This window comes from Terrapene carolina, unplaced genomic scaffold (assembly GCF_002925995.2).
Source record: "Terrapene carolina triunguis isolate 2854851 unplaced genomic scaffold, T_m_triunguis-2.0 Scaffold179, whole genome shotgun sequence".
In the NCBI taxonomy this organism is placed as follows: domain Eukaryota; kingdom Metazoa; phylum Chordata; order Testudines; family Emydidae; genus Terrapene; species Terrapene triunguis.
The window spans coordinates 12575367-12588061 of record NW_020664530.1 but is presented as its reverse complement, the minus strand read 5'-3'; the positions used below and the strand labels follow the sequence as shown (position 1 = coordinate 12588061).

General features: G+C 42.1%; 1 protein-coding gene across 5 annotated transcripts in view; it reads left to right on the top strand.

The window, feature by feature from the left end:
- LOC113406994 (protein cordon-bleu-like) overlaps positions 1-12695 on the top strand; it is a 237895-nt gene that overhangs the window by 53650 nt on the left and 171550 nt on the right. Inside the window, exon 1 of one of the 5 annotated variants that reach the window (XM_026654021.1) lies at positions 7654-8157. The exons of the other annotated variants lie outside the window; for them this stretch is intronic. The gene's annotated coding sequence lies outside the window, so the exon portion shown is untranslated. Of the gene's footprint in view, positions 1-7653; positions 8158-12695 lie in introns of those variants that run through there. 5 annotated transcript variants of the gene reach the window in all.

Genomic DNA, 12695 nt, shown 5'->3' with positions numbered 1-12695 from the left:
AGGGGGAGACTCCGAGTGGCCGCAGCGTGGACGCCGCTTCTCCCCCTCCCTCCCAGGCTCTCAAGCCTGGGAGGGAGGGAGGGAGGGGGAGAAGCGGCGCGCGAAACGGCTGTTTCGCGTGCCGCGGCCGCTCGGGATCTCCCCCTCCCTCCCAGGCAGCAGCAGCGGAGGTGAGCTAGGGCGGCCGCGGCACATTTTTAGGGGCGGCATTCTGGCGCCGGCCATGCCGCCCCTAAAAATGTGCCGCCCCAAGCACCAGCTTGTTTTGCTGGTGCCTAGAGCCGGCCCTGCTCCTGGAGCCACCCAATAACCATTATGTTGGGAAAAAGTCCTCTTAGCCAAGGAGGGAAATGCAGCCAGGGTGTTACCCTTACATTACAGCAGGAGTACATCTTCCAGCTGCATTGCTCCTTTCCTTTCCACAGCTGACCTCTTCAAGGAAGCCTGATTGCTTTTTGCCACACCTTTTAAAATTCTTCAGTCATCTGGGAAGAACTTTCTTCCTTGCTGCTTTAGGGTGTCTGGGACTCTTGGAGCAAGTGTGACTTTGACACCATTTCCAGAGGGACAGATTGTTCCGTGTGACAGTCAGCTGGGTAGAATCACAGAGTATGGATCTCATCCTGAAAGGAGCCAAGCACCCTCAATTCCCACTGAATGCATTTGGCAAAGTGCTTACAGCACCTATTTCAAGGCAGGTGCAATAAGTGTAGCTAAACTGTACTGACAACGTTCTTATTAAATAAAGTATTATTCAAATCAGTGCAGAAGACCTGTCGGCTCTGGCTAACTTATGTTAATATTTGCTGCTGCCACCCTGGTTTAGCAATGAATCTTTCTAAGCATAGTTCTCTACATCTGCACATCAGAGCTTGCAATGTGACACTAGCCATATCCAGCAGCAGTAAGAGCATGATCCTGCAGTGAGTAAAGAGTTCACATCTGGTCCTTAGATTTTTTTAAGCCAGTGTTCTGGTCCCTGGTATCAAAAGGTTGAGAAACACTGCTCTAGAGCCCCATCCAGCAAAGCACTTAAGCACATGTTAAACTTTAAGCACAGAAGTAACCTTAATGAAGTCTACTTAGTGAGATTACTCTTAATTTGTTGGATCGGGGACTAGTTGGCGTACAGAAATAGAGCACAATCCAAAATACGATCAGTAACATATGAATTGCAAATACACATTGAAGTTACCTCTTAGCTATAAATATCAGTTGCCATAACACAGTTCATTAATCAGCACTTTGCCTAACTACACTGTATTCCTTATATTTACATACTGCTTGAGAAGAGCAGCTGTAAAAGGAAAAACCCTGTGAAAACTTGTATGATAATTATTGCTTACGCTGGTTTAAAAAAAAAATAGTGTGAAACTTTCCGGGAACGTATCAGTCTTACCTATCCGAGTCCTCAGCCATTGACGCCTGTAGAAACTAATTATTTCATTGCTTCAGTTATTTACAAGTAATAAAACTAGAAGTGCCAACTGTTCTCATTCTGTGATAATCCAGTCAAAGTTTGCAGTTGATGATATTAATAACTAACCTGTGTTTCCAAATGTACAGTTTTAGAATCTCTCTCTCATATTTTACTGAGCTGAGCTTTTTTTTCACAACTAAGGATTAAATTGTGTTACTGAGCTGTGCTGGTTGATAAGCTGGGGTGAGAGTGCAATGTGCATGTGCTAGTGGTGAGGGCATATGGACTTTGGTGGTGCTAGGGAGAGTGCACATGAGCAAAACCCGCAAACAACAACAACAACACAGAAATTGGGCTTGTTTTTGGCTTAATTGGCTTGTGAGTTGCTTGTTGACTAGTGTTTGGATTATAGATTGGCTTGTGGCTTGTTATAGCTTGTTGCTTCATTTTTTGATCGGCTCCCGACAAGGGGGGACAAGCAGGGGCAAGGGGGGGAGAGAGTCAGGGGTGCACAACGGGCCCACCACAGCCCCAGACTGCACGTCGGGGAGATCTTATCACATAGAGTGTTAGGGTTCTTAGGGACTGGCTTGTTTTGGTCTTGTTTTGAAATGAGATTAGCTTGATTTTTGGCTTATTCTGAAAGTCGCAGTGCTTATTTACCACGTGAAAGTTGACAACTGTGCACCTGAGATAAAACATTGCACTGTGGACTTCTTCTCCTGTGTCCAGCACTAGTTAATGGTCAGGGTGTCACAACTCCAGCCATGACTGCAATCTGCTTAGAGATACCACTTTGGGTTTGTCTGCACTACAGAAATTTGCTGCAGATGGACATAGTTGTGTAGAATCAAATTAGCTGACATGAGACTACCACAACTTTGCAGTAAGTGTAGAAAAATCATGTCCGTTACCATGTCAGCTAATTGTGATTTAACATTTAGGTTTTTAGGGTTCAATCTTGTGACTTGTCCAGGTCCACACTGACTGAAAAGTCATGGCCAGCATTATGTCAGCTGAACTGATCCTTCCCAAATGCGTGGTAAAATTGCATAGGGTGGGGCACCCTTTCGGCCATTGCTAACAGTGCTAGCTGTGATCTAATGCAATGCAAGTGGCAATGTTGTGGATGTTTTTCACGTGGGTTTGGTATGGATGGGGGTGGGCTTCTTTTCCCTATTCAGCACCCTTGTGCACATGTAACATTAACTACTTGAGCACATCCATGCAGAGACAGCCACAGTTTGACCCTAACCGGGGGGATCAGGTAATGCTTCAGATGTACTGCAGGATTGAATCTTTCACTTGTATTCCACCATCAGTCTATCTATATCCATCTGTTGTCTCTTCCGTTAGACTGTAAACTCTTTGGGGCAGGGACAGTCTTTTTGGGGTGTATTTGCACAGCGCCTAGCATAAAGGGTTCCTGGTCCATGACTGGGGCTGATAGGCACTATGATAACATATATAATAATAGGTTTCAGAGTAGCAGCCGTGTTAGTCTGTATCCGCAAAAATAACAGGAGTACTTGTGGCACCTTAGAGACTAACAAATTTATTAGAGCATAAGCTTTCGTGGGCTACAACCCACTTCTTCGGATGCATATAGAGTGAAATATATTGAGGAGATATATATACACACATATATCTCCTCAATATATTTCACTCTATATGCATCCGAAGAAGTGGGTTGTAGCCCACGAAAGCTTATGCTCTAATAAATTTGTTAGTCTCTAAGGTGCCACAAGTACTCCTGTTATTTTTGCATATCTAATAATATGTATACAAACAATGACATTTCCTCAGCGTTGTGCTTTGTTTATAGTTTATTTTGTTTGCCTGAAATCAAATGATACCAATGGCTCAGTGCTTGATCACGGCTGGATTAATGTATGGGGGTGTGAGCGGAAAGCCAGACTGGATGATTGAAGAGTCAAAAGTCAAAACCAACGGTGGAGTTTGCGGATGGGATTGGATGTGTCAGGGAGACCGGTAATGGGATACTATGCCTTTCACTGCTAGTTAAGTGGCTCAATGCAGTTCACTTTAATAGGTATCAGATGACAATTACTTGATGTTAGTGTATGTGAAATAAGTTGGTAGCCTCAATTCAGCTCTTAGGGTATGTCTAAACTGCAATTAAAAACCTGTGGCTGGGTCATGCCAGCTGACTCGGGCTTGGGCTAAGAGTCTATTTAATTGCGGAGTAGGCATTTGGGCTTGTGCTGGAGCTCAGGTGCTAGGACCCTGCGAGGCAGAAGGGTCCCAGAGCTCAGGCCAGAATGTCTGCACTGCAATTAAATATTCTCTTCCTTGGAGCCCGGGGAGTCCAGGTCAGCTGGCATGGGCCAGCCACTGGTGTCTAATTACAGTATATATCCTTAGTGGCTGGGCATCTACATCACAAAACTCACCCTTGTAACTGCTGCTAATAGGCACCCTTATTAGCAGTTTCAGCCTCTGTCTATTGAATCTTCAGGATAGAATCTTACCCCTAAAGTTGGTTGCCGCCGGTGAGGGTTGAAGCATGATAGCCAGACGGTAATGTGAAAGCTTGCCTTGGCATTGCTTGTGCGCTACCTGTTGTCTGTCAAAACAGAAGAGATTGGTCTGCAGGGCTATTAATTCATCAGCTTTCATCAGCACTAAATTAAAACCAAACCAAACCAGTGAGAGGAAAATAACTTTTCACTGTGTACAATATGACTGCTTTTAGGGACAAGAGTGTCTGTATTTGAATGTGCCCTTTAGTAACAAAATAATACAAGAGAAAAAACTGACAAGCAGAAAAAAGGTATAGCTTCAAAATAAAATATTGGTGTTGGGAACTTTGATATGTTATAACTCTAAATACCACATGTAGTGTCTGGAAGGCAAGTAAAATCATATTGGGGTATCATGTTAAAAATGAGTAATTTACCCACACTTCCTAGCCCCAAAACATCTGTTTTTTTTTCTTAACATGCACTCAAGCATATGCTGTAAATAATTAAATAGTATTCACCACTCACCTGCTGTGCACCTCTGTACTAAGGCAAAACCAATCTAATTCCACATAACACCAGCACAAAGTGCGATCTTCACCACATACTGGTTGCGTGGGTGGGAGCTTGCAGTCCTGCCATAGAGCTGTTGGGTGTATACCTGCAGATCTTGTTCAGGCGGAACTCTCACTAACTTCAGTGGGTGCTTGCTCAGTCATGATTTGGCTCACCAAGTATTCTTAAAAAAAAGTTATCCTTGATGTCTTTTCGGGCTTGTCTACACACTGTTTTGTGTCACTTTAACTATATTAGTTTAGAAACTTGCATAGTTAAAGCCGTACAACTCCCCAGTGTAGATGTGGTCCTACTGGTATAAAAGACGCTTATATGGCGTAACTTACTTTCATAGTCGGTATTAGGATCCACTGACAGTACAAGGCTCGCAAATGCATAGAGCTTCAGCTTCACTGTCATTTCAAGTGAGGGCTCAATACAGGAGAAACTGGATGAAATTCTCTGGCCTGTGTTATACAGGAAGTCAGACTAGTCGGGACTTAAAATCTGTGAATCTGCAAACTTTACTCTTTACTCTGGATTTTGTGGAAGCTTTTCAAAAACAAAAAGGGCAGATAGGTGCCCAAGTCTCATTGGCTTTCAATGGGAATCCCATTTGTGTCTTTTGAAAATCTCCCTCATAAGCTTTTGTTGGGTCTGAAGCCTGTGCTTTGTGGTCAACCTTCTAGCTTTGTCTTTTGCGTGAAAGCATCAGAATAAAGACAGCAATAGAACAAAAAAGGCACCTTGCAAAGATAAGATAGCTTTTTGAAAAGATAAAGGAAATGGTAATGGAAAGAAAATACCTTGGCCACTGAAGCGTGAAAAGGCTTTTAGAGATGAGCTCTCCATTTTGTATTGCCATCTAGTTCCCATTCAAAATACCGCATTGTCTTATGAACAAAGCACTATGTGTTATCTCATGCAGGAAATAAATTTCCTTAACTAGACAAATATTGTTCAGGGGAATAGATTTTTGGGGAGGAAAAAGGCACCTGACAAAGACAAAGCAGGTAATAGGTCCTGTGAATGTAGAAAGATGGAGTCTGCCACAAAGAAACTAACACATACTTGCTTACAGATAGAAATAAGGTATACAGACTTTCACTTGAGGACTGGCAAATCATTTGGCATACCTGTCAGATGACTGCTTCCTATTCACTCAAGAATATAGATGCAGTGTTGGTGCAGGAGTCTGAGTCCTGGACAAATGAAAAATAATATTTAGTAATTATGTAGTGCTTTGTAAACATTGGGCCTGAACCTGCCATATCTTAGGAGTATTTGGAGTATCTTTCCTATGGCAGAATCAGATCCATTAATTAATTCTAATGGCACCTGTGCAATAAATATTTTCCCCGTTTTGAGATTGGAAAATTGATGCACAGGGAGGCTAAATGATTTGCTTACAGTGAATCATCTATGGAAGAGTTAGGATTAGAACTATGGAGTTCCAGACATTCTACAAGATATGCTACATCTCAGCTCAAATCCTGAGTAGATTTTTCATATATACCAAGATGACCCTTGTTTTAAGTTTTCACCCTTGACAGGCACTGTATATTTTGAAATTTTACAAAAGGAAATCTAGTGATATTCCCTTCCTCCCTCCCCCCACCGCAATGTGCTTATCCGTAAATATTTCCAATTTAATTCTTTCTTGCATTAAAACTAATATTTAAAACACACAAAGCTGCACGGTTTTTCCATCAGTAGAATCAAATAGAAGATCAAAAAGTAAGCTGATAATTATCATTGCTATGCCAGAACCAAATTAATTTTTCCACCTGCGCAGGAGGACTTGTTCATGCCCTTCAGGAAATCATTATCGCCATACCTTTGGGGGCTCGCCGTAAAAAACACGGCAGCATTTAAAAGCTAAGCATGAAAATGCATATCAATAACTTAAAGAAAGAAAGCTTCAAAAAATGTAATTTTATAGCCAAAGCAAAACCCAGAAAGCCATGTAATTCATAGTTATGGTGCTGGGTTTTTTTTTTATTATTATTATTGTTTAAAAGTGTGGAAATGAAGAATTTGAAGTTTGTTTTAGTTACTATACTTTCTCTTCCCTGGGCCCTCTGTTAATTGAGGTGTAATTAGCCATTGGAACAATTTATCAAGGGTCATGGTGGATTCTCTATTATTGACGATTTTTAAATCAAGATGGAATGCTTTTCTTAAAGATATACTCTAGCGATTATCTTGGGGAAGTTCTGTGGCCTGTGTTGTAGAGGAGGCGAGAGTAGTTGATCACAGTGGTCACTTCTGGCTTTGGAATCTATTAATGTGGTCTTTGATAAGTATTTCAAATGTTTAAATTATTTTAATGTAAGAGTAGTACATATGTGCTATTAGGTAAGACCATAAACTATCTATGCTGAAGACACTGATGGATTATGAAGCATTCTATGTACGTCAGACTAAGTTCCAATGACAATACTCTCTGATTATCCTAAACAATGAATAAAAATCACTAAAATTAACCACACATCCTTTCCAAAATAGTCAGCAAATGTCCTGGTCACCACATACACATCCTTGACAGTCCCACCATCAGCTTAAGTGGGCAGAGATACTGAGCTAGCTTTCTGTGCCAAAAGTGCATTTTGCTCATAACGCTTAAAAGACTGGGATTTTCCAAATGAATATTTGGAGCATGCTTATATACTGTATGCGGGAAGGGGACAGGCACAGATTCTGCTCTTAATGGGATCAGGATAGTGAGCTGCTCAGCTCTTCCTGCATGGTGATGAGTGCTCTTAACTTCTGTGGATGTTGGTGGGTCCTCAGCCTGTGAAGAGCCTGATAGACGGCTCTCAACACTTTGCAAAAGTGAACCCGTTTACCCTCATGCTTGTTAACGTGACCTTTGCGCTAGAGAAAAGACAGAACTCTGGGATTCTCTGTTCAGGATGCTGAAATGCACAGGGTCATTGCAGTTACCAGGATACCACACACTGAGGAAAGCAACCTGTGCAGTACAGTGTCACCACACAGGGTCTGTCTAAGTTCTAGCACCAGTGGTATGTCAGGTATGCAGACTATTTTAGTTTTTGTTTTTTGTCATGGGAGTTGGAATGCCAAGGCTGCGTCATATTGCATTTTTATTAATAAATAACCAAGAGAGGTGTAGGTCCAAAGGGCTTTTGGCTTGTTCTCATTGCACTGCTATGTCTTGTTGGTGTGGAGAAACACAAGGGACTATTCCTCATTTCTGCAGTGCTGCTACCACTTGCTGTACTATGTAGGAGCTGTTTTTGTTTTCCCCCTTGAGGAATCTAATCTCAAGGAGGCAAATCTGAGATTTAAGATAATGCTGCCAGAGGATTTGTTTATATCACCACATTATCTCCCTGCCATATCCATTTTCTTCCGTTTAGAATATATCGTTAAAAGGAATTTCAGCCCTTCGTAAACAGTGCTATATGTCTACGGAGAAATGGAGCATTGTATGTAATAATAGCAACAGCTTATTTTTATTTTATCTTGTATTGGGGCATAGAATGGACCATTCTTATATAAGCTTACAAACGGGTTGAATCATCCAGGCTAGAAGTGTTCTTGACTGTAATTTTATGAGCAGCCTGGTAGCAGGGATTATCAAGAATCTCACGACTGTTCTGGTGTTTCTTGTGAAAACACTCTTTTGATGTGGAGTTAAAATTAGTCTGGAGAATTGCCAGTGGCCAAAGAAAGGTACGTTGTTATTATTTTTAAATGTTAAGTTCATTAAAATGTGGTTATGGTGTGAAATGTGACTATGTAAAAAATACACCACCTTAATCTACAGATCTGCTCTCTCTGAGCATTAGGTTAGCAACAAAACTAAGATTTTATGACTGTATACTCCAGTTTATCCTGATAAAACATCATAGGTATGAGAGAGTGAGCTGGATCCCGGTCTGGCTCATATACTCTTGCATCAAAAGAATTCCTAGCAAAGTTCTGATTTTGGAGAGGATGGAAGTCTGTAGGACTGCCAGCAGAGGTTATCACCACAGAAGGGTCATATCTGGGCATGCCTGGGTCACGACCATGACCTTGTGTGCATCAGTAAGTCAAGTGACGGCAGGACTGCTTTGGGGAAGTGTATGCTGCGTGTTTTATACACATTCAGTAATGGTCACTGGTGAGTATGCAGCCTTCCCCCCCAGCTCCTCTCCAGGCTTTAGACCTGATTTTCCACTGCCGCGTTCTTTGTGTAGTCTTTAACAATAGTGCAAAAGGTCTGCAAAGTGGGTTAAAAATATGATCAAATCAAAATTATAACATTTTGCACACTCCTTGCATTCCAATTTGCACAGGTATAAGTAGGCTTGGTAGAATTTGATTTTTAGTTTTCTATAATTTTGACAGATAATATCTGGTTTTAAGTGGGATTTTTTTCTTAGATTTAAATTTTCACAGTTACAGGAAATTCTCAGGGGAGGGTCAGACAGTGGGAACAGTCACAATTATTTATCGACAGTAGACTTTGAGGTTCAAAAAAGTTAGCTTTATCAGCTGTTAAAATATAAATTTCAAAAACACATGTCAAAATATACATAGCAAATATCTACTACTTCAAATAAAGTCTTATTTTGCATATCTGTAAATTGTTACTGTTATCAATGGAAATATTTTTTCAGCAGTTTGTATGTGTACGGTGAAATCAACACTTGCAGACATTTACCAATAAAAATCAAATCCATCCAAATATAGGTATAAATTACATGAGGGGCCCGGCAGTAGGTCGTCAGCTCCAGTGTGTCTGTTCCTGTCTTACTGTGTGTTAGAAAATAACATGCAGCTTCATGTTCAGAACTAAAATATCCCTTTAACTTTCTTACTCTCTCTCAGTTCCATTACCATCTTCACTTAGCTTTCTGTTCCAAATCGCTTCTTAAATTTCTGACATTTTCAGTCTTCCGCTTGCTTTCTATTCACTGTCTTCTCTCCCCTCCCATTGGTTCCTCAGAAAGTTGCAACTGCAGGTAAGTGACAATAAAAGTCCCAACATCCCTGGAGTCCAGAAAACTCACCTTGCTCTTTCCTCCCTCCCCACTCCAGTTTCCTTGCTGCATCAATAATACAGAATGAGAGACTGACCTAACACAGTAGAACAGTTGAAGAAATAAGGACTTGTTTGATTTTTTTTTTTAGCAGCCACGTCTATGTGAATCATTGTGTTTGAGCCAGTGTGTAGCTATAAATGTTTGTGCAATTGTCTTACTAGAACAGGGGCAGGCAAACTTTTTGGCCCGAGTGCCACATCTGGGTATGGAAATTGTATGGCAGGTGATGAATGCTCACAAAATTGGGGTTGGGGTGCGGGAGGGAGTGAGGGATCCAGCTTGGGGTGCAGGCTCTGGGGTAGGGCCAAAAATGAGGAGTTCAGGGAGCAGGAGGGGGCTCCGGGCTGGGGCAAGGGGTTGGGGTTCGGGGGGGGTGGGCTCTGGGGTGGGGCTAGAGATGAAGGATTGGGGGTGCAGAAGGGTGCTCCAGGCTGGGACCAAGGGGTTTAGAGGGTGGGAGGGGGATCAGGGCTGGGGTGCAGGACGGGGTCAAGGGTGCAGGCTCCAAGCAGCGCTTACCTCAAGCTGCTTACCTCAAGCAGCTCCTGGAAGCAGCAGCATGTCCCCCCTCCAACTCCTATGCAGAGGGGCAGCCAGGCAGCTCTCTGTGCACTGCCCCATCCTCAGGCACTTCCCCAGCAGCTCCCATTGGCCGCAGTTCCAGGCCAATGGGAGCTGCAGGGGCGGCGCTTGGGGCAGGGGCAGCGTGTGGAGCCCCCTGGCTGCCCCTACACGTAGGAGCCGGAGGGAGGACATGCTGCTGCTTCCGAGAGCCATGCCACGGCATGTACAGAGTGGAGCAAGTCCCCAACTCCACTCCCTAGCTGGAGCGCTGGAGCAGGGCTAGCCCCGGACCTTGCTCCCCAGTAGGAGCTCGAGGGTCGGATTAAAACGTCTGAATATGGATCCGGGGCAGGAACTGAATCATTAGCAATCATCTGATTTATTTATTCTCAATTTAATAAGCTGATTTATATTTAAACAGGTTAGTTCGACGTGATCTGCACTGATGCCATTGTACTACTCTTTCTTCCTCGTAAATAGTAGCTGTCTGTGGGCATCTATAGGTGGCAATATTTATTGCCTGCATAGGCATGGAATAAAAGAAGCGCTGTCCTATAACTATATCATGGGTAGTATCATAGCATTCTGGTGACCATCTCATCCTATGGGCATTTTCAGCATAAAGTACAATTTTCAGGCATTATATTGGATTTCTCAGACTGAAGCTTGTCATGGGAATTGTCTGTCTAGATGCAGATGGTATCAGTCAGATTTTTTGCTAGCTTTGGGGACCAGACCATTAGGTGTGAGGCAGCTGTTTTTCACTGTACCACCAACATACTTCCGCTTCAAAGGCTGTATGTTTGGCCAAGGAAGGATTACTCCAGCGTAAGGGTGAGCCAAGATGGTGTACAGCTGATATAGGGGCTCCTGTGTCATGCACCTGGTTTAATTTAAATCTTTCATCCTGAATCCAGTTGTGTCCTTGGTTGATCTTCTGGCTTAGGCATATGGTCCTTTTCTGGCAATCCTTCTGCAAGGAGGCTACATCCCTTTGGGGTTTGCCATGATGCTAAAGGTCAAGGACTTACTCAGCTTCTCAGAGTTTGATGTCTCTCTGTCTTTCCCTGCCCCCTTTTCTAGCTAATTCACACCTCTATGATATGCCTTTTTTTGGTGTGTGCTGGGCCTTTTCTGGGTTTCTGCTCCATCTATATTATGTAGCAGGAGAGCTAGCCCAAATCGGAACCCAGCCACCCACCCCAAAAAAAGAAAAAAAAAATCCATGTATCTAGATCATTTTTTTTTTTTTTTTTTGTAAATTAGTGTGATCAACATTGCACTGCTTTCCCATCTATATTATCTTAAAATCTGACGTAAGCAGGGCATGAGTCTAATGAGACTGGGTCATTAGGATACGAGTCATCAGAACTGATTGTCTTAAATATATGCACAGTATGAGGTCAGCTACTCATATTGCATTAACACTTCTATGGTACTTATCATGTGTCTGCCTGGCTACCTACAAACAAACGAGTAAGTAAAAGTTGAATTTATGTGGAACTTCCTCTGTTATTAAGGATGTTTGTTGTTTGATGCAAGCTGATGCAGCTTCTCCATCTGTATCTCAAAAACCATGTAACATGTTTCTGGAGAATGATAGGTTGGTGTCAGGGTGTATCCACAGAACTATACTGTCCTGGTGTAAAGAGCCACCATTCACATGATACTGTATGAACCATCTCTTATTTTTCCAAGGTATGCCAATATTCAGTGCAATGACTTCTTAGTCAGCGGAGGAGAGGCTGCCTCATGTCTCACAGTTCCTAACCACCCTTTCTCATGTTTAGAGATACACTACTATCCTGTGTAACAAGACACTGTCTTCAAGCATGACTCCATGCATCTGATGAAGTGGGTTTTAGCCCACGAAAGCTTATGCCCAAATAAATCTGTTAGTCTCTAAGGTGCCACAAGAACTCCTCGTTGTTTTTGCCGATACAGACTAACATGGCTACCACTCTGAAACCAGTTAGGAATGTGTTTTCATGAGGTGTCATTGTGGAATTTGACCATTAGTTTACCCAAAGATCATTTAGAGCCAAATGATGCTCTCATTGAAGTCCATGCAAGTAGGACCAGGCACTAAACCCCAAAACTAATGAGATAGCTCAGCAGCTGTTATAACAGTCACTGGTATTTCTGTTGAATTAGGGCCTGATCCCAAGCCTGCCAAAGTCAATAGGAGTCTTCCTATTGGCTTCACTGGGCTTTAGATCCACCTCTTTCATACACAAAATAATAGAACATGTAATGTTACTGTTCATGGATTATTTAAATGACCCAAAATAACTTTCATGAGTGAGTTTTTTCCTCCATACTTACCTCACATACTTATGCTTTTGTATTAGGATTCCGGGTTGATGTGTTTCATGTTACCTGTTTACCATATCTGTATTTTGTAGGCACACCTTTATCACCCAAGTGGAAACAATTAACTCCATTTAATGCTCTATTTTATTAAATTTCGTAGATATACAGAGAGGCAGAGAAGGAAAATAGCTGTGAAGAATGAATAGATATCAGTGTTCAGAGAGGAGAGAATATATGATGTGTGTGTGTGTGTATAATATATATATATATATATATATATATATATATATATATATATATATA